At 35.7% G+C, this 19,870-nt stretch overlaps 1 non-coding gene across 1 annotated transcript; it reads left to right on the forward strand.

The window, feature by feature from the left end:
- The first annotated feature begins 611 nt into the window (after positions 1-611).
- Positions 612-688, forward strand: LOC114679144 (small nucleolar RNA SNORD81). Its single transcript, XR_003730822.1, has one exon. It is a non-coding gene; the product is annotated as a small nucleolar RNA SNORD81 (small nucleolar RNA).
- Positions 689-19,870: the final 19,182 nt, after the last annotated feature.

The raw sequence follows: 19,870 nt of genomic DNA on the forward strand, positions 1-19,870 counted from the left end.
TATTTTCTTCCGTGTCTTGCAATGTTATGTTAGAGTCACGTTGGAAAGTAAGTCACGGTATATAGGGTTACATAAAACCAACCTAATGAGAATTTATGATTTGTAGGACATGACTCTCCAGACCCCTTAGGTAGGAATTCGGGCAAGATACAAATCAGAGCTTAGTCCTCATAAACTATACTACCCAAAATATTTTTCAATATAATTTCCTAATGAAGACCCACTGCAATTTAAAACCTTTACTAACCTACAGCAATATAAAAAAATATGTTGAAAACAATGATATATGCAATCAGAAGACCTAAAAAGGATACATTTAGAAAGAAATCAAGAAAGCAGTCCAAAGGAAGCATTAAAATAAATTGTTTTCACTAATCAGATTCTTCAAAAAGGAAAATCACTGAAATTGTAGAAAAGCAATAAGAAATAAAAATTTCAATTACATGTTTAGTGATAACAAAGCACTAAAAACTGCGCTGGACATCGAATCATATTTAAACACCTTCAAAATGACCATAGGAAGCCGTTCTCATTATCCTGATTTTATGAATGAGCAAAATTAGGACCCCAGCTGTGTATTACTCATGTATTCATTTATTCAAAAATAGCTTTTGGATATATGATAATCTCACTCCAACTTTAACTCTCTCACTGATTATTTGATAATAATAACAGGTCAGATATCCTGTAAAAAAACATGTAACTATTGGATGTCTGCTCTGCTATGTTGACTATTTTGTTTGGTGAACGAAGACATGGATAAGCCCCAAGGTCATGGAGTTTATAATCTACCAGAGGATATAAGTAGTTAAAATAAATACATTTTCTTGGTCTTGGTAAAGATTAACAGGTAAATTTAGATAGAGTAAGGAATAGTGGGTAATAATATAAAATTTGGTGTTGCTATTTTAAACATGTGATCAGGCTGACAGTTCTAACAAGCTAATATTTTAGTAGCAAACTATATCAAGTGAGGTAGAGAACCATGGCGATGACTGAGTGAGTGAATTTCAGAAAGAGGAAATACTGAGGGCTAAGATCTGATAGGCAGATTACCCAAAGTGACTCAGCTGGAAAATGGTTTGAGTCCTCTTCATGATGACTTCAGAGCCCGTCTTCTTACCCATTGCAGAATGCCAGAACGTGTCCGGTTTCCCATGACCTCACCAATATTGCACTATTTAAGATATTTTCAGTTTTAGCAATTAACTAGCAAAAATAATGGTTTATGTTATTTTCTATTTGCAACTTATTACTAGTAAAGTTAAACATGTTTTATGAATATTTCTGTTATTCGCATTTATTTTTCTGTGAATTACCTATTCAGAGTTACATTAGTCTGCTTTCATACTGCTATAAAGCACTGCCCAAGACTGGGCAATCTATAAAGGAAAGAGGTTAAATTGATTCACAGTTCAGCTTGACTGGGGAGGCCTCAGAAAACTTAGGATCATGGCAGAAGAGCATGGGGAAGCAAGGCACCTTCTCCAAAAGGTGAGAGGAAGGAGAATGAATACAGGAGGAACTACCGAGCACTTACAGAATCATCCGATCTCGTGAGAACTTATTCACTATCACGAGAACAGCATGCGGGAAACTGCCCCCATGATTCAGTTACCTCCACACAGTTTCTAAATGTGGGGATTTGGGGGATTACAATTTAAGATTAGATTTTTATGTGTGGACACAGTCAAACCATATCAAGAATCTTTGTTGATTTTCCTACTGGATTGTTCACTTTAAACTTTCCACATATTAGCTTTGCGTAAAAGCAATAGTGGTTTTTGCTATCACTGCCAATCGCAAAACCCACAACTTTTATGTTTTGCATCAACATAATACATGTGCACACATACTTAAATATACACACATGTCTATCTATATAAGATATCAACACTTCAGCTAATTACTTGTATTAAAGTATTTTATCAAAATTTTATTTATCACTTAGCTTTTTAATTGCTATAACATAGTTGTAAATACTTTAGGATACATGTGATATTTTTATACATGTATACAATGTGTAGTGATCAAATCAGGATAATGGGGACATCCATAACCTCAAACATTTATTTTTTCTTTGTGTTGAGAACATTACCATTCTTCTCGTCTATTTAAAAATATACAATAAATTGTGGTTAACTACAATTTTCCTACTACATTATCAAATACTAAAAACTCTTCCTTCTATCTAGCTGTATTTTTGTACCCATTAAACAAATTTTCTTCATCCCCCTCCTCCTCTCTTTTATTCCCAGCCTGTGGTAACCACCATTCTACTCTCTACCTATTGAACTACACTTTTTAGCTCCCACAAATGAGTGAGAAGATGAAATACTTATTTTTCTATGCCTGGCTTATTTCACTTATTATAATGAACTCCAGTTCCATCCATGTTGCTGCAAATGAGAGAATTCCATTCTTTTTTATGGATGAATAACACTTAGCTTTTTTATGGGGTCTTATATAGATGTTCTAAATTTATAAGTGAATACATATTTCAATTTTTTTCAAGGTTTAATTTGAACAACTAAAAATTCTGACATAAAATATGGATTTCCCCACACCATTTCAAAATGAAATTTTCCCTTGTCGTCTGTTATCTTCTGTTCCTTCCAGCCATGATAATGATGTTTAAGATCTTCATTCTCAATTGGACTGTTGTGGAAGACCCCAACTATAATTGCAATGTCATCTCTTCTAAACTCATCAGCATAATGATAAAGGTGCTCTGCATTTGATGTCAAAATACCTCTTCACTGAAACTACCCTCTGTGTTGCCAGTGTATTAATATACTAATCACAAAACACCTGCCATTCACTGCTTTGCATACTTATTTATATTGTACTGCTTTACCTCCTACTCTCTGTTTCTTCATTACTCCTTGTTGGATAGACCTGATCTTCATTAGAGGTCCAACCTAAACAACAATCCCTATACAAATATTTTCTGATGCCTTTCTTGAAAGGAATGCATCAACATGTGTGGCATTTTAGAATACCTGGGCATTTTATCATATGTTGTGACTAAGTTGTTAGTAAAAGAAATTCACCTACTAGCTAATTTTAGGAAGCATCTACATGATGGTACCTATCCCAGCATGTGGGAGATGTTCAAGTGGAGTTTTGAACTAACACACTGCAGTGTAAGAAAGGTAGATGATCAAACTGACTGGACTTCTTTCTCTGTGTATTGACACTTCCTCTCAGTTATTTACTCTTGTTCTAATTAAATCTTTGGATGTGAGAAGTACTTATTAGTCCTGGTTATTGAGTGACAGACAGGAGATAGGTAAGAATATTTCTGCCCAGAGGAGAAAGGTAGTCAATAAATTAATCAATTTAAGTCATGATAAAATGAGCCACAAACTATCCATTCATTTATGTGTTCTAAAAATCGATGATTTTAACGGCACCAGTGAAATGAATCAGATGGTCTTTACTAAGATAAATTTGTTACTACATTTTGGATACCATCATGGGTTAAACAGAGTATCTTCGGAGACCTCTTTTAATATAAAATCATAGATTTAACAATAAATTTCTTAGGTAAAAATGCACTTATTTCTAATATTAGATCATTCTTACATGTTGTCCCTTCTACTCACTTTCCCTCTCTCTTTAGCCCACTAACATATATATTTTTTTCCATTCTGGCAGAAAAACCTAAGCACAGGATGACAATAAAATGTTATGAAACCTGTACAATTTCTTAAAAATTGTATTACTTAAAGAAAATATAAATCAATAAAAGTTATGTTTACATTGAAATAAAATAAAGGATGGTAAAAGGTAGTATCTAAGTTTCCTACTTATTGGCAATTCTATAAGTTATACTTTTCAAAATATTTAAAAGAAAGCAATATAATTGGCAGCAATTCATGTAACAATTAAGAACATAGAAAATAAAATTAGACATCAAATGTTAAATTACAACTTTACCTCATATGCTGAGTGATAATGAATATGTGCATTTTTTATTGTCAAAAGTTGCTCATTGTAAACAATAATTCATTTAATGTCTTTAGTCATATCCCCTCTATTATTTCTGAATCAGTTATTTATATTCTCTTTTATTCTTTATTGATATACAAAGATGTATCAATTTTCTTATTCAATTCAAAGCATCAATTTTTATTTTATTGACATTTCTATATTTTTCTTTTTCATCGACTTTAATTTTATTATTATATTTTCTTTTCATCTAGTTACATTAGACATACTTTGGTCTTGTATTTCGGGTTTCTGAGAAGAGCAACTTAAATTATAATATTAGACCTTTATTTTTTCCAGTATAAGAATTCAAAGCTAAAATTTTATTGCAAACCACGATGCTCCAGAATTATTAATAAGTTGCCTTTTAATTTTATTTACTTCAAAATATTTTAAAATTTCCCATGCTATTTATTTTATTTTCTATTTTATTTGGAAGTATGTTAACATCCCAATACTAGGGATTTTCCAAATATCTTTATGAAATGAATTTCATTATTATAAGAGAACACGCTGTATGCAATATCAAACTTTTATATTGAAACTCATCTGATTACGAATTATTATCTCTCTTGGTGAATGTACAATGTGCACTTGAAAATAATATTCTGCAGTTGTTGAGTGTTCTATAAATGTCAATTAAAGCAAGTTAACTGATTATGTTAAGTTTTCTATATCATTATTGTCTATATACTATGAATGACTGAGGGGTGTTTAAAATCCCCACCTAAAATTGTCAATTTGTCTGTTGTATTTTCAATTCTGTCATTTTTTAACTTATATATTTAGAAATTCTGTTATAAATGTTATAAACATTTAGGATTATTATATCTTCTTGATTAATACTTAACCTATTATTATGAAATTTCCTTCACAATCTGTGATATTATGTTTAGAGTCTCTTTTTCCAGATATTAATATAGCTATCCAGTTTATTATGAATAATTTTGTACTATTATATCATCTTTCTTTTTATTTTAGCCTATCTTACTCTCTAAATTAAAATGAGATTCTTTTAGGCAGCACAAAGTTAAATTTTCTTTTTTAAATCCACTTCTAAAAGCTCTTCTAATTAGAGTATTTGTTTCATTTACACTTAATGTACCATGATTGGATTTTAAAGAATCATCTGGTTGTTTTCTGTCTGCTGATTTTCCTTTTCCCCCTATTTTTTGTCTTCTTTAGACAAAAATATTGAGTATATTGTTTTATCTCCAATTGCCTGTTAACCTCCTACTACGTTTTAAATTTTAGTGGCTACTCTTGGGTTAATAATGTCCATCTTATCTCATTATAATCTGACTTCAAATAGTAACATAGCTCTTCACATATAATATAAGAACTTATACTTTCATTTATCCTCTTTTATTCTTATATAAATTGTATTTTATATTTTAGTTCTACATGTTATAATCCAATAATACATTATTATTTTTCCTTCAGTTTTTCCTTTAAATAAAATTTTTAAAAATGTCCTTCATTCTTACCTTCAAATATCCCATATTTGGAGCTATTTTTTTCCAAGATTCCATCTGGCATTATTTTTCTTCTGCTGGAAGAACTTCCTTTAACATTTGCATAGTGCAGATTTATTGGCACTAAGTTTTCTTATAGTTTCACCAGTCATATTTGAATTCACTAAGGTTTTTCTTCAGTAGTTTTCCCCAAATAAGTTTGCACGCTCCAAACTATCCAACTAAAACATTTGTTTCTGAGGACTGTTAGGTTTGTGCTTGGCTTACACTTCCTTTTTTTAAGGATCATGTAACTATGACTCCATTGTTATCTGTTCTTGAATATTATAGAGTTGCCAGAGCCTGATGCAATTTTCCCTTTAAAAGTGACCATAGGGTTTTTTTTGTTTTTTTGTTTTTTTTAAGTCCTGCAACTTAAGTAATGTATATTCCAGTGTTGACAAGTGTGGGCAAATATTTCCTGGTATAGTGGATGCTCTTTGGAGGAGTTTTGTGGCATCTTTAATTTTAGAAAATGTTCCTAAATTATAATTAATTATTACAATAGTTGAATTTCACTTCAGAAACTCCAGCTATACATATATTGAATCAAATTTGTGCTTTATGTTATTTTTTCTAATTTTTTTAAAAAAGTATTTATTTCTAACACATTTCATTTACTTGTCTCATTTCTAGCTTCGGAATCACTTATTGTCATTTCTTAATATTTTTTCAATGATTTTTCTTCAATTTTACTTTCTGTGGCAATTATATATTTTCTTCTTTTTTTTTTTTTTTTTGAGAATGGAGTTCTGTGAGCTCAATTTCAGCTATCTGCTGTCTTCAAACTCATATAAGTTCTTAGATTTCTGCTTTGTGTTCTTACTTTTTATAATTAATTGCTTTATATTTCACTAAAAAAACCCAAAACCTGTGATTTCAATTGTCCTTTCCTAAACGACAACATTTATGTGGTGAGCAGTTTCTTGTCTGTTACTAATCATGTTCTTCTGCTTTCTTTATTCACACGACACTCTTATATTGATATTTAATTGACTGCTCTCAGTTATTCATTATTGAAAGGACTGGGTTTCCTAGAGCAGCTATTTCTGGCAGGGTCTTGTGATAGAGTAAGGGGCAAGGAAGTATTTTAGGCAAATTGGTGTTCATAAGCAAAGGACCTCTTCTTTCCAGCTGCTGAATAGATAGGTTGCAGTCTAAAAATATGGCTTGCTTATGTCATTCTTTGTATAGTGTGAGCCTCTATGCATTTGTGGATTATAACAGCTCTAGGGATCCATTTTCTATATCCGTTTTGTAGACACAACACATAGCTTTTACACTGTACTGCTTCACCTTCAGGGAATATAGTCTTGTTAATTCATAAGAGACCTGTTAGCACTGATCTTTCTCCTCAGCTGCTCTCCGCTTCCTGCCATACATCTCCTGTAGAAACTCGACTTGGAATCTATCTCTTGTTTTGCCAACCTTTGAGTTTGCATATTTTTTTTCTAAATTACTAGGAGAATAAGGAGGAAAGGCTGATTTTAATCAGTCATGTATAGATTAGAATTATCCCTTTTAAAATTTTTGTTACCCTGGGATCTTATTATATTACAAAATAAATAATTAATAACAATTTAAAATCTGAAAAAGTGCTGAAATGCTGCAGTGTATTTTTGTTGATTCTTTCATCTTTTGACCTTTCATCATATGCTTGTTTAAAAAAATATCTGAATTATGTCACCAAATGTAGTGGTATTAAAGCACCAGCAGCTCACAGAACTGAGTGAATTACGAAATCTTAAGACTGAAGTCAAAAGTTCTATACTATCATCAACATTGCAGGTTGTGTTCTTGTATTGGACTTTTTTTCAGGCACATTTCAGGATGGGATATTACTGCAAAGTTGTTAGTGAGCTTTTCCTTTTGGTTTTCAAAATCCCCATACCACATTTATATCCACTGAGTATTACAGAACGACTGCTGAATGCCAAATATTTCAGAAGCCTTATTTTTTAGTTTAGAAGTATTTGAAGATGGAGCTATGGGAGACTGATTTGGTTTGGTAGTGAGGGCTTTCTCCCAGGCTTGCAAAGAGAAGACCACCTTATTGCTGTGTCCTCATAGGACAAAGACAGAAGAAGAAAGCAAGCTGTGTGGTGTCTCTTCTTATAATGGCACTAATCCCAGCATGGGGACTCCAGCCTTATTGCCTCACCTAAACTTAATTACTTCCCAATGGCCCCAGCTCCAAATACAATCACAGTAGGAGTAAGGGCTTCAATATATAAATTTAGGGTGAAACACAATTCAGTCCATAGCACATAATGAGGTAGAGTCTGTGGACATCACTTCATAAAACAGGTTGGCTAAAAGAAATACATTTGAGAGTTGCTGGTTCAAAGCTCCTATGTGGGAATAATTTGTTAACTAATGTAAATTCTAATTGTTGTGAACAAAATCTGCATAATTTGAAGATATTTGAAAAAATATCTATATTAACATGCTTTAAGTCTTATAATAATCCTCTATCTTTTCTCCTCCTTTCCACATATGCATATTCATATATCCCCTCTGAAAACATATTTCCCATTGAAGGCATATTTCAAATTTAAGTGTATCTTTGTGCATTGGATTTAAAAGATACATCAGTGACTGGGTCATAGATTTTGAATGGCGATTGCATGCATCTCATTTCCACGGTGATTAATGGTCCAGTTGCCAGCCCATTAAATATAACTTACATTCAGCTGCTGAATCCAGAGCTACTTTTCAGTTAACTGTAGTTCTGCCAGAAAGAACATAAATGTGGTAGTCCCTAGTAAGACTTGACTAGTTAAAACACTTGATAATACTACTTTTTCTTACTTTTCTCATATCTACCCTTCCATCTTCTCACTGTGCACATCAGCCTCTTCAGTTAAGATGCTATGCAGTGAGTCTCAAAGGTTGATAACCAAGATAAAACATGGCCATGGCCTTCATTTCCCTGCAAGTTCACTTAGTGTAGATTCTTCGTCCACCAGCTTTTCCCTGTTTAATTACTAAGTGACAAAACATTTAGGTGGTTTTGTTTCCCATTTGAAACTTATCGTGATTCGTAAGATATGATGAAATACTCATTTGGGCCAGGATAAGGGGAACTCGTAAGTTTTACATGGTCCATCCAAGTTTACCACAATGATAAGGAAATTATTTCTGGTTGCAATTGGTGATGCCAGAGGGGTAAAATTGAATTAGAAACCTAGTTTCCTTTGGAGAAAAAAAAAGATTGATTTTGAGTGGGAGAGGAAAAGGAGAATGCAGGAAGGTAATTAGAGGTTCTTAGCTGAGTGAAATGATACAGTACTGGAGAGGTTTGTTTATCTAACTAGATTCCAAAGGCTGAAACTCCACATACTTCTAAACTTTAAAGCTTCAACTTCAATATATTTTCAAAGCAGCCCAGAAGCATTAAAAAATATTTCAAATCTATCCAGTTTAACGATCTCAGTATATATTTAATGTTTTACAGGGAAATGTCATGTAACTTATTGTACAACAACAATAACTCTGTGAAGTTACTTGTTCCCATTTTATAACTAAGCTCAAAGATGTAAAGAGGGCAATTACAGATTTCTGTACATTAAACCCGGATCATGTGATCAACTCCAATTCCTGATAACTGTATCTTTCTCACTTACCTGATTTTCTGTTCACTCATTCTTGTTTTTACCATGATTCCCACTCAATTACTCCTGCTTAGCTCACATAGAGATGTTAGAAATCAAGTATTCCAAACCTCACTTATGTTATAAATGATGAAACTAAACTCCAACGTAATACTTAATGGCCTAAGGGTACACAGCCAGTTAGGCACAGATTTGAGAACAAAACACAGGAGTGATCTGATGTCTGATTCAGTAGTGTCTTCCACTGCGTGTTTGTCTCTCTTTCTCTGTGTGTGTGTGTGTGTGTGTGTGTGTGTTCTTCTTGGGCAATTGAGAAACAGTCCTGGGAAGATAACAAAGAATGAGCCGCTTCATTATGCAGTTGCTCTGTAGAAGAAGGAAAAATATTTCTTGAAATCTATAAACAAGAAATAATTTCTTCCCACTTCAATTATCTACTTTCTTCAGGTAAAATCTTGTTCGTGTGTTTTGGATTTTGAATACGAATCTTACTTGTTCTTATCAGGAGTGGTTCAATTTATGAGAAGTTTCTGTCTTTATGCAGGTTTCATTCTACTGAAAAGACAACAGGTCTTGATGGGGACAGTTTTGCAATATAAAGGGTACATTCTTCAGCCTCCATATTTAAAAGATTTATCATTGATATGGTTTGAACCTGTGTTCCCACCCAAATCTCATGTTGAATTGTAATTCCAAGTGTTGGAGGTGGGGACTGGTGGGAGGTGATTGGATCATGGGACTGGTTTCTCATGAGTGGGGTAGCACCATCCCCTTGGTGTTGCTCTCATGAAAGTGAGTTCTCATGAGATCTGCTTGTTTAAAAGTGTGCAGCACTTCCCCGCTCTCTCTCTTGTTCCTTCTGCTATGAGAAGTATTGCTTTGCCTTCACTTTCTTCCATGATTGGAAACTTCCTGAGGACTCCCCAGAAACAGAAGCTGCCATATTTCCTGTAAAGCCTGCAGAACTGTGAGCCAATTAAACCTTTTTTTCTTATAAATTACCCAGTCTAAGGTATTTCTTTACAGTAGTGTAAGAACTGACAAATACACTCATGAACTACTCAAAATAGGAAACTGAATTTTTTAGAGCAGTGCTCAAAAGATAAGGGAAGATTTCTCCTTAGGATGTGTGTATTTTATATTTCTCTTAAGAATTCTTCCTGTTTCATTTTTGACTCAACAAAAGACTGCCTAATTTACATGGTGTGTCAGCATGGGCTGGTGGTGATGATCTTCCCTGTGTATAGATAAGAAGGCAATGCATTGTTTGTGGAGAATATAAACAATAATAAAATTGACTATAGTCAGTATGATTTGTATTAACACCACAAACTGGCAATTTGGAACAATTACAGTTTTAAAATACACCCCTGCACTAGACTGAGCAATTTCTGCCATTTGTGCTACCCTCAATACACCACTGCCTAAGAAATAATTCATCAGTTTTTATGTCTATGCACCTCGACCATTTTGATTACATGAAGCTTGTTTTTGTCTAGCAAATTCATCAGGAAGTCTCCTGGAAATAGTATTCTCTGAGTTCTTCCACTTTCAAACATGTTCGTTTTCATGGCCTTTGAATTAAAAGTAAATTTGGCTAGGTATAAAAATCTTTTGCTCATATTTTTTTCTCATATTTTTACTTTATGGAATAGAGTGTTTCTGTTAGAACCTTATGATAACCTGAACATCTTAGACATTTGTGCTTGGATACACAATGATTTTTATTTTTTCAATGTGGGTAATTTTTATTTTTATGTTTTTCAAGTAATACATTAGTTTTTGAGCACTTTTAGTCTCCCAGAAAAATTGAGAGGAAAGTACGGAGAACTCTCATCTACCCTTGCACAGACTCCTTCCCTATTTTCTCTTTTATTAACATCTTGCAGTGTTACAGTTATAATTGAACAAATATTGATAAATTATTTTCATACTATCATACTAAAGACTGTAGCTCACATTTGACTTCACTCTTGATGTTATACATTCTATGGGTATGGACAAATGTATAAACGCATACATCAACCACTATAGCATCAAACAGAAGAGTGTCTCTGTCCTAGAAACCGTCTGTGCTCTATGTATTCATCCCTCTCTCTCCTCTAACTCCTGGAAAAATAGATTATGACAACCACTGATCTTTTTGCTGTGTCATAGTTTTGCTTTTTTCAGAATGTCCTATAGTTGGAATCATTCAGTATGTAGCCTTTTCAGATTGACTTCTTTCATTTAGCATTACGCATTTAAGGTTTCTCTATGTCTTTCATGCTGTGGAGACTAAAGTAACCACATCTTGAATGCTAATCAGCTATGTTAACCTCCGATTAGCCCCAGTCCCATGAATGCCTCCTGATTCCTACTTTATTTACTGTGCCAGTGTAACAACAAAGTAACCTTGAATTTATTGCAAAATTATAGGCCATGACAAACATAGTGTTCTTGCCTGTTCTGGAGCGTGCCTTTAATTGTTGTGCTAGAGTACATATATCCTTTGCTTATGGTATATAAGCCCTGGGTCTGGGAAGTAACAGTGCAGAGATCTACTTGTCTTGCAGCTGCTCAATACCATGCTTATGCCTGAAATTGCACTTAATAAATCAACCAATACCAAAAAACTGGATTCATCCGCCTTCCTCTTTGGTGTCTTGGCACCTTTGGCACTGAGGGGTCACTTTGCATATATGGTCCTTTCCTGTTACACATACCTTCATCTTTCATTTCTTTCTGTGATTGATATATTCCATTGTCTGGTTGTATTACAGATTATGTATCCATTCACTGACTGAAAGATATCTTGATTTTATCTAGGTTCAGGCAAATATGAATAAAGCTGCTGTAAACATTTGTGTGAAGGCTTTTGTGTGGACATAAGTTTTTAACTGATTTGCATAAATACAAAAAAGCCCACTTGCTAGATCAAATGATAAAATGTTTAGTTTTGTAAGAAATTGCCAAATTTCTTCCAAATTGGCTATACCATTTTGCATTCCCACCAGCAATGAAACAGAACTCCTCTATTTCCACATCATTGTCAGCAGTTCGGGTTGTCGGTGTTTTGGATTCTGACCATTCCAATAGGTTCACTGTGGTATCTCATTGTTGCTTTGGTTTGCCATTCCCTAATGACACATGGCCTTGAGCATCTTCTCATATGCTTGCTAGAGATTTATATAATTTCTTTGACAAGGTTTTTGTTCAGATTTTTTTTTTTTTGACGGAGTCTCACTCTGTCACCAGGCTGGAGTGCAGTTGGCGAGATCTCGGCTCACTGCAATCTCTGCATCCCAGCCCTCAGCCTCCCAAGTAGCTGGGATTACAGGTGCGTGCCACCACACCCAGCTAATTTTTGAATTTTTAGTAGAGATGTGGTTTCACCATGTTGGCCAGGATGGTCTGAATCTCCTGACCTCATGATCTGCAACCCTCGACCTCCCAAAGTGCTGAGATTACAGAAGTGAGCCACCGCCCCCAGCCCAGATCTTTTGTCTATTTAAATTTTTTTTTCCTTATTGTTGAATTTTAAGATTTCTTTGCATATTTTGTATAACTGTCCTTTATCAGATATGTGTTTTGCAAAGATCTTCTCTGAGTCTGTGGCCTGTCTTTTTATTCTGTTAAGGTCATCTTTTTTGGAACAGAAGTTTTAATTTTAATGAAGTCCAACTGTCAATTTTTCATTCATGGTTTGAGCTTTTTACATTGTATCTGAAAATGCAGTAGCAAACCCAAGGTCACAGATTTTTTTCAACATTATCATCCAGAAGTTTTTTAGCTCTGCATTTTACATTTGAGTATATGATGAATTTTGACTTACTTTTTGTGAAAGGTAAAACATCTGTGTTTGTATATTTTATTTTGCACATGGATATTCTGTTTTTCTAGCATCATTTGTTGAAAAAATCCTCTTCTTTCTTTTCTTCGTCAAATTGCCTGTGCTCTGTTGTCTACAATTAGTTGACTATATTTGTGTGATTTCATTTCTGGGTTCTTTGGTCTGTTCTATTGATCTGTTTGCCCGTTCTTTCACTAATATCATAATGTCTTGATTTTTGCAGCTTTATAGTAGGTATTAAAATTGAGTAATGTCCATACTTCCTTTTTGTTTTTCTTCAATATGGGGTAAGCTACTCTAGGTCTTTTATTTCCACATAAACTTTATTTATTTACTGAGACAGAATCTCACTTTTTTGCCCAGGCTGGAGTGTGATGACTTGATCTTAGCTCACTGCAACCTCGACCTTCTGGGTTGAAGTAATTCTCCTGCCTCAACCTCCCAAGTGGCTGGGACTACAGGCATGTGCCATCATGCCTGGATAATTTTTGTATTTTTAGTAGAGATGGGATTTCTCCATGTTGGCCAGGCTAGTCTTGAACTCCTGACCTCAGGTGATTCCCCACCGCTTGGACCTCCCAAAGTGCTTAGATTACAAGCATGAACCACCGCGCTGTACTTCATATAAACTTTAGAATTAGCTTTTCTATAGTCACAAAATACCTTGCTTAAATTTTTATTGGGATTTCTTTGAGTCTGTAGATGAAATTGGGAAGAACTGATATTATGACAAAATTGAGTCTTCCTAGCCACGTACAGAAATATATCTCCCTATTTATTTTTATCTTCAATTAATTTTAAAAAAATGTCTAATTATTTTACTTTTAAAAGTTTCAGAATATTTTAGTTATACAGTCGGTACTTTAAATATTTAGATTAGTGCTTACTTTTGTTGTTTTAAGAATATTTCACTGAGAAATGGTTTTAGTATGAGTCTGTTCCAATGTTTTGGTTTAATCTTTTGGCGACTTTTGTTAAATATATATTAGATTATTTTGTCAATATTCCATAGTATCACTTTATCTTGAATACATTTTTATACCTCTCATTTATTTTTATTTATTCATTTGTTTTATTTATTTCTTTATTTATTTAGAGACTCGGTTTCTTGCCTGTCACCCAGGTTGGAGTGCAGTGATGTGATCTCGGCTCACTGCAACCTCTGCCTCCTGGGTTTAAGTGATTCTCCCGCCTCAGCCTCCCCAGTAGCTAGAATTACTGGAGTGTGCCATTATGCCCAGCTAATTTTTGTGTTTGTAGTAGAGATGGGATTTCACCGTGTTAGCCAGGCTGGTCTTGAACTCCTAGGTTAAAGCTATCCACGTACCTCAGCCTCCCAAAGTGCAGCGTGAGCCAACACACCTAGCCTCCTCTCATTTATTTTTAAACTTTAAAAATTATTCTTTCTATCTCAGGTAACTATTGAAACAGTATCCACTATGTTTATTTGCTCCTGTGTTATGTTTTTTCTAGCTTTATCTTGACTTCTTAAAATTTTGTTCTTTCCTGTTTTTCTTTATTTGTGTACCCCCTCTTTTCAAGTCATCATTTGAACCAATCATCTCATTTTTTTTTTTTTTTTTTTTTTGAGACGGAGTCTTGCTCTGTGGCCCAGGCTGGAGTGCAGCGGGGCAACCTCGGCTCACTGCAAGCTCCACCTCTCAGGTTCATACCATTCTCCCGCCTCAGCCTCCCGAGTAGGTGGGGCTACAGGTGCTCACTGCCACACCTGGCTAATTTTTTATATTTTTGGTAGAGATGGGGTTGCACTATTCACACGATGGTCTCGATCTCATGACCTTGTGATCTGCCCACCTCAGCCTCCCTAATTGCTGGGATTACAGGCATGAGCCACGACGCCTGGCCTCATCTCATTTTTAATTTGTAAAAATAATTCTGATGTATGTGATTTTCTCAAAGCTCTCATTATCTTCTTAATATCAATTGCTCATTTAAAATTTTAGGTTACCATTTTTAATTGTTATGTGAGTTTGTTTTGTAAAAGTGTTTTCATTTTGATGTGTTACACCTAGTGTTTGTATATAGATTCTGATTGTAATACCTGATTGTAATACTTTTCTTAAAAATTTTAAGTGAAATAAATTTTTCTGTACCTTTAGAAACATGGGAAGGGGCAAGACAATTTTTTCATCTCCATTGCCCTAAAACCCTCTTCTATAGTTTCCATTAAGTGATCAAAAAAAGAAAAAAAAAATGCCCCCTGCTTCCTGAGATTTGCCTTCTCAGCATCCTTTCTCACTTTTGTCTTCTTCTTGTGTTTCTTTTATTCTAGATATTTCACATCATTCCCCCTTCAGCGTTGAGCACTATTCTGGAAGAATGCTTCAGACTGTGAGTTTCAAAAGTGCCCAGAGCACAGAGTGATTTCTAAATTTACTAGGATCCCCTTCTATTCCATTTGCCACCTGGATTCTCATGACCCCCAGCCACTATTGTGAGCCAGTTTTCAGAGATGTCTGTGCACACTTAGCAAAGAGGGCTTCTCTTCTCACACCTATCAGACACCTCAGATGTTCACAGAATGTAGGGCTTGTAACTGCCCTGCTCTGCCCCTGCCTACTCACATATTGTCATCAAGTTTTGTCATAGATACTGCCTTTTGAGTTTTTGGTTTTGCTATATTCCTTGCAATGCCTATTTTAATTTTAAGAAGTTTCAGAAACTATGTCACCCTTGCCACCATCTTCCCAGGATTTATCTATAGATTACAATATTTTCCAAATGCTAATGGCTCAAACTGGATTGCCCCCTCACTAATTCGCACACTTTTCTCAGGATACAGCATTTGTTCCTTCACTAATTCAATGAATATTTCTTGAGTGCCAGGCCTTTTTAACCACAATAGATGTAGGAGAAAGCAAGATTTGTAAAGCTTACATTCTCATTGTCAGAGAAAGCTTACATTCTCATTGTCAAGAAAATAATTAAGCACCCACATAATATGTCAGATAGTGGTCAAAACTATGAAGAACACTATAAAACTGGGAATTCAGAATTAAGAATACAGGGAGAAAGGAAGCTTCTTATTTCAAATCAAATAGGCAAGATAGATGTCTTTAAAGTTTTACAGGTAAACAGGGACTTGAAAAAAATAACAGAATGAGTCCTGTAGCAACTTGGGTGCATAGTGAATATAAATTCCAGAATGAAAAAAAAAATCAATCCAAAAGTCCCCAAGGCTGTTGCATTCTTGAGGAGCAGTGAAACAGCAAAAACTCCAGTATGGATGAAGAGGAGCACATAAGAATCAGAAAAGTAGGAGAAAAGCCCATAGATGCCATCTGTAAACTAGGCACGGTCTCATGAGCCACTGCAAGGATTTGGGATCCTTTTCTGAAGAAGGTGGGAAGCTACTGTACAAATTTCATGGATTCCAAACAGGATTTGGTTTATGTATTAAAAAAGAATTGTCAGTTTTTGAAGAATACATTTTAAAAAGCAAGGGCAGAAGCGACGTGGAACAGGGAGGCCACTTACAAATCTACAGCAATAATCTAGAGATGATAAAGCTTAGAGGAAGGTAGAAGGTGAATACAGAGGAGACAGCAAGTGGCAAGACAGAATATGTTTTTAAAGTAGCTAGTTAAGGTTTAAGATGATGATCTTTGATATTGTTTGGCTGTTTCCACACCTAAATCTCATCTTGCATTGTAGCTTCTACAATTTCCATGTGTCATGGGTGAAACGCAGTGGGAGATAATTGAATCATGGGGCAGGTCTTTCCCATGGTATTCTCATGAGAGTGAATAAGTCTGTTGAGATCTGATGGTTTATAAAGGGAAGTTTCCCTGCACAAGTTCTCTTCTCTTGTGTGCCACCATAGGAGACATGGCTTTCACCTTCTGCCATGACTATGAGACCTCCCCAACCATGCAGAACTGTAAATCTATTAAACCTCTTTCTTTCGTAAATTGCCCAGTCTTGGGTATGTCTTTACCAGCAGTGTGAAAAAAACTAACACAATAAATTGGTACCAGGGGTGGGGTGCTGCTGAAAAGATACCCAAAAATGTAGAAGCAACTTTGGAACTAGGTAACAGGCAGAGGTTGGAACAGTTTGGGTGACTCAGAAGAAGACAGGAAAATGTGGGAAAGTTTGGAACTTCCTAGAAACCTGTTGAATGCCTTTGGGCAAAGTGCTGATAGTGATATTGACTTAGAGTCCAGGCTGAAATGGTCTCAGATGGAAATGAGGAACTTGTTAAGAACTGGAGCAAAGATGACTCTTGTTATGTTTCAGCAAAGAGACTGGCAGCAGTTTACCCCACCCTGGAGATTTGTGGAACTTTGAACTTGAGAGAGATAATGTAGGGTATCTGGTAGAAGAAATTTTGAAGCAGCAAAGCATTCAAGATGTGACCTGGGTGCTGTTAAAGGCATTCAGATTTATAAGGGAAGCAAAGCATAAAAGTTCAAAAAATTTGAAGCCCTACAATCCAGTATAAAATAAAATCAATTTTTTTTAAGAGAGATTCAAGCCTGCTGCAGAAATTTGCATAAGTAATGAGGAGCTGAATGTTAATCCCCAAGACAATGAGGAAAATATCTCCAGGGCATGTCAGAGGTCTTCATGGCAGCCCCTCCCATCACAAGCCCAGAGGCCTAGGAGGAAAAAACGGTTTGATGGGCCTGGGCTCAGGGTCCCTTTGCTGTGTGTAGCTTAGAGACATGGTGCCCTTCATCCCAGCCATCCCAGTCATGGCTGAAAGGAGCTAAAGTACAGCTGGGACCATGGCTTCAGAGAGTGCAAGCCCCAAGCCTTGGCGGCTTCCATGTGTGGACTTCTGCAGGTGGACAGAAGTCAAGAATTAAGGTTTGGAAACCTCTGCCTAGATTTCAGAGGATGTTTGGAAACACCTGGATATCCAGGCAGAAGTTTGCTGCAGGTTAGGGCACTCCTTGGGAACTTCTGCTAAGGCAGTGCAAAATGAAAATGAAGCCCCCACAGAGTCCTGACTGGGGAGCTGTCTAGTGGAACTGTGAGAAGAGGGCCAACATCCACCAGACATCAGAACAGTAGATGCACTTACAGCTTGCACTGTGTGCCTGGAAAAGCTGCTTACACTGAATGCCAGCCCATGAAAGCAGCCAGGAGGGAGATTGTACCCTGCCAAGTCACAGGGGTAAAGCTGCCCAAGACCATGGGAACCTGCCTCTTCCACCAGCGTGACTTGGATGTGACACATGGAGTCAAATGAGATCATTTTGGAGCTTTAAGATTTGACTGCCCCACTGGATTTTGGACTTGTATGAGGCCTTTAACCCCTTTGTTTTTGTTGATTTCCCTCATTTCAAATGGGCATATCTATCCAATGCCTGTACCTGCATTGTATCTAGGAAGTAGATAACTTACTTTTGATTTTACAGGCTCATAGGCAAAAGGGACTTGCCTTGTCTCAGATGACACTTTGGATAGTTGACTTTTGAGTTAATGCAGAAAGAGTTAAGACTTTGGGGAACTGTTAGGAAGACATCATTGGTTTTGAAATGTGAGGACATGAGATTTGGGAGGGGATAGATGATATGATTTGACTGTGTCCCCACCAAATCTCATCTTGCATTGTAGCTCCCACAATTCCCATGCAGCATGGGAGGGACCCAGTGGGAGATAATTGAATTATTGGGGCAGATCTTTCCTGTGCTATTCTCATGATACTGAATAAATCTGAGATCTGATGGTTTTATAAAGGGGAGTTTAACTGAGCAAGTTCTCTGATTTTGTCTGCCGCCATGAGAGATGTGCCTTTCACCTTCTGCCATGATTATGAGGCCTCCCCAGCCATGCGGAACTGTGAGTCTATTAAACCTCTTTTTCTGCAAATTGCCCAGTCTTGGGTATGTCTTTATCAGCAGCATGAAAACAGACTAATACAATCTTCATCTGAGAAAGTAGAGCTGACTGTTGCATATTCATACCCAAATTCCAAATAGAAGTCCTCCATGGTCCATGTAAGTGTCAGGCACATAATTTTCAGTCTCTATTTTGATTCCCTTTGAAGAATTATCACTCAATTCCCCCAAAATAATAAAAAGTTCTGTTTAACTTGGATCATTGAATATAAATGTGGAAGATAAATGAATAAGTAGCCTAACAATTCTTACCATCTTACTTTGCTCAAATGTTTTCATATCAGTGATGTTCAGGAGCCTCTCATATTCTAACTCTCAAGAGTCTCTTTCTCCATTCCCTGATCAAGCACAGGTTCTCCTTTGACTTTTTCCTTCCACCTCTGTTTTTGTTATAAAATGGGGAAGAAGGGGACGGTTGTACACAGGAAAGTGGTGGAAGAAAGTGAACAGAATAGCTTTTCTTTATCCAGTGGCAAGGTGTAGAGTGGGTACATTTATTCCTCTCTTTTCTTTCTTCTCTCCCTTCCTCTTTCTCTCTGTCTCTCTGTCTCTCTCTTTCTCCTTCCTTCCTTCCTTCCTTCTCTCCTTCCTTCCTTCCTTCCCTCCCTCCCTCATTTCTTTTTCTTTCTTTTCTTTTCTTTCTTTCTTTCTTTCTCTCTCTCTTTCTTTCTTTCTTTCTTTCTTTCTTTCTTTCTTTCTTTCTTTCTTTCTTTCTTTCTCTCATTCTTTCTTCTTTTTTTCATGTCATGTTGTTTCTCAGTGGCATAATGAAATAATCTGTGGAAGTCTAACAACTTGAGAAATTAAAAAACATTTTTACTCCCTCAAAATCACTCCATATATGGACTTCTGGGAGAAAAAAAAAGTGGGACTCTGAAATGCTAGGTCAATGACACTTCATGAAATGTGAATTTTTAAAAATGAGGGAACATATGTAACTCTAACGAACTGATGTCTCTGTCCTCCTTCTGTTCTCTTTCCACCAGCCATACAAATGTGTTATTATCAAGCTCCAAGGTGAGAGAACAGATAGTTTTAGAAGCATGA

Source organism: Macaca mulatta, chromosome 6 (genome assembly GCF_049350105.2).
Source record: "Macaca mulatta isolate MMU2019108-1 chromosome 6, T2T-MMU8v2.0, whole genome shotgun sequence".
Taxonomy (NCBI): domain Eukaryota; kingdom Metazoa; phylum Chordata; class Mammalia; order Primates; family Cercopithecidae; genus Macaca; species Macaca mulatta.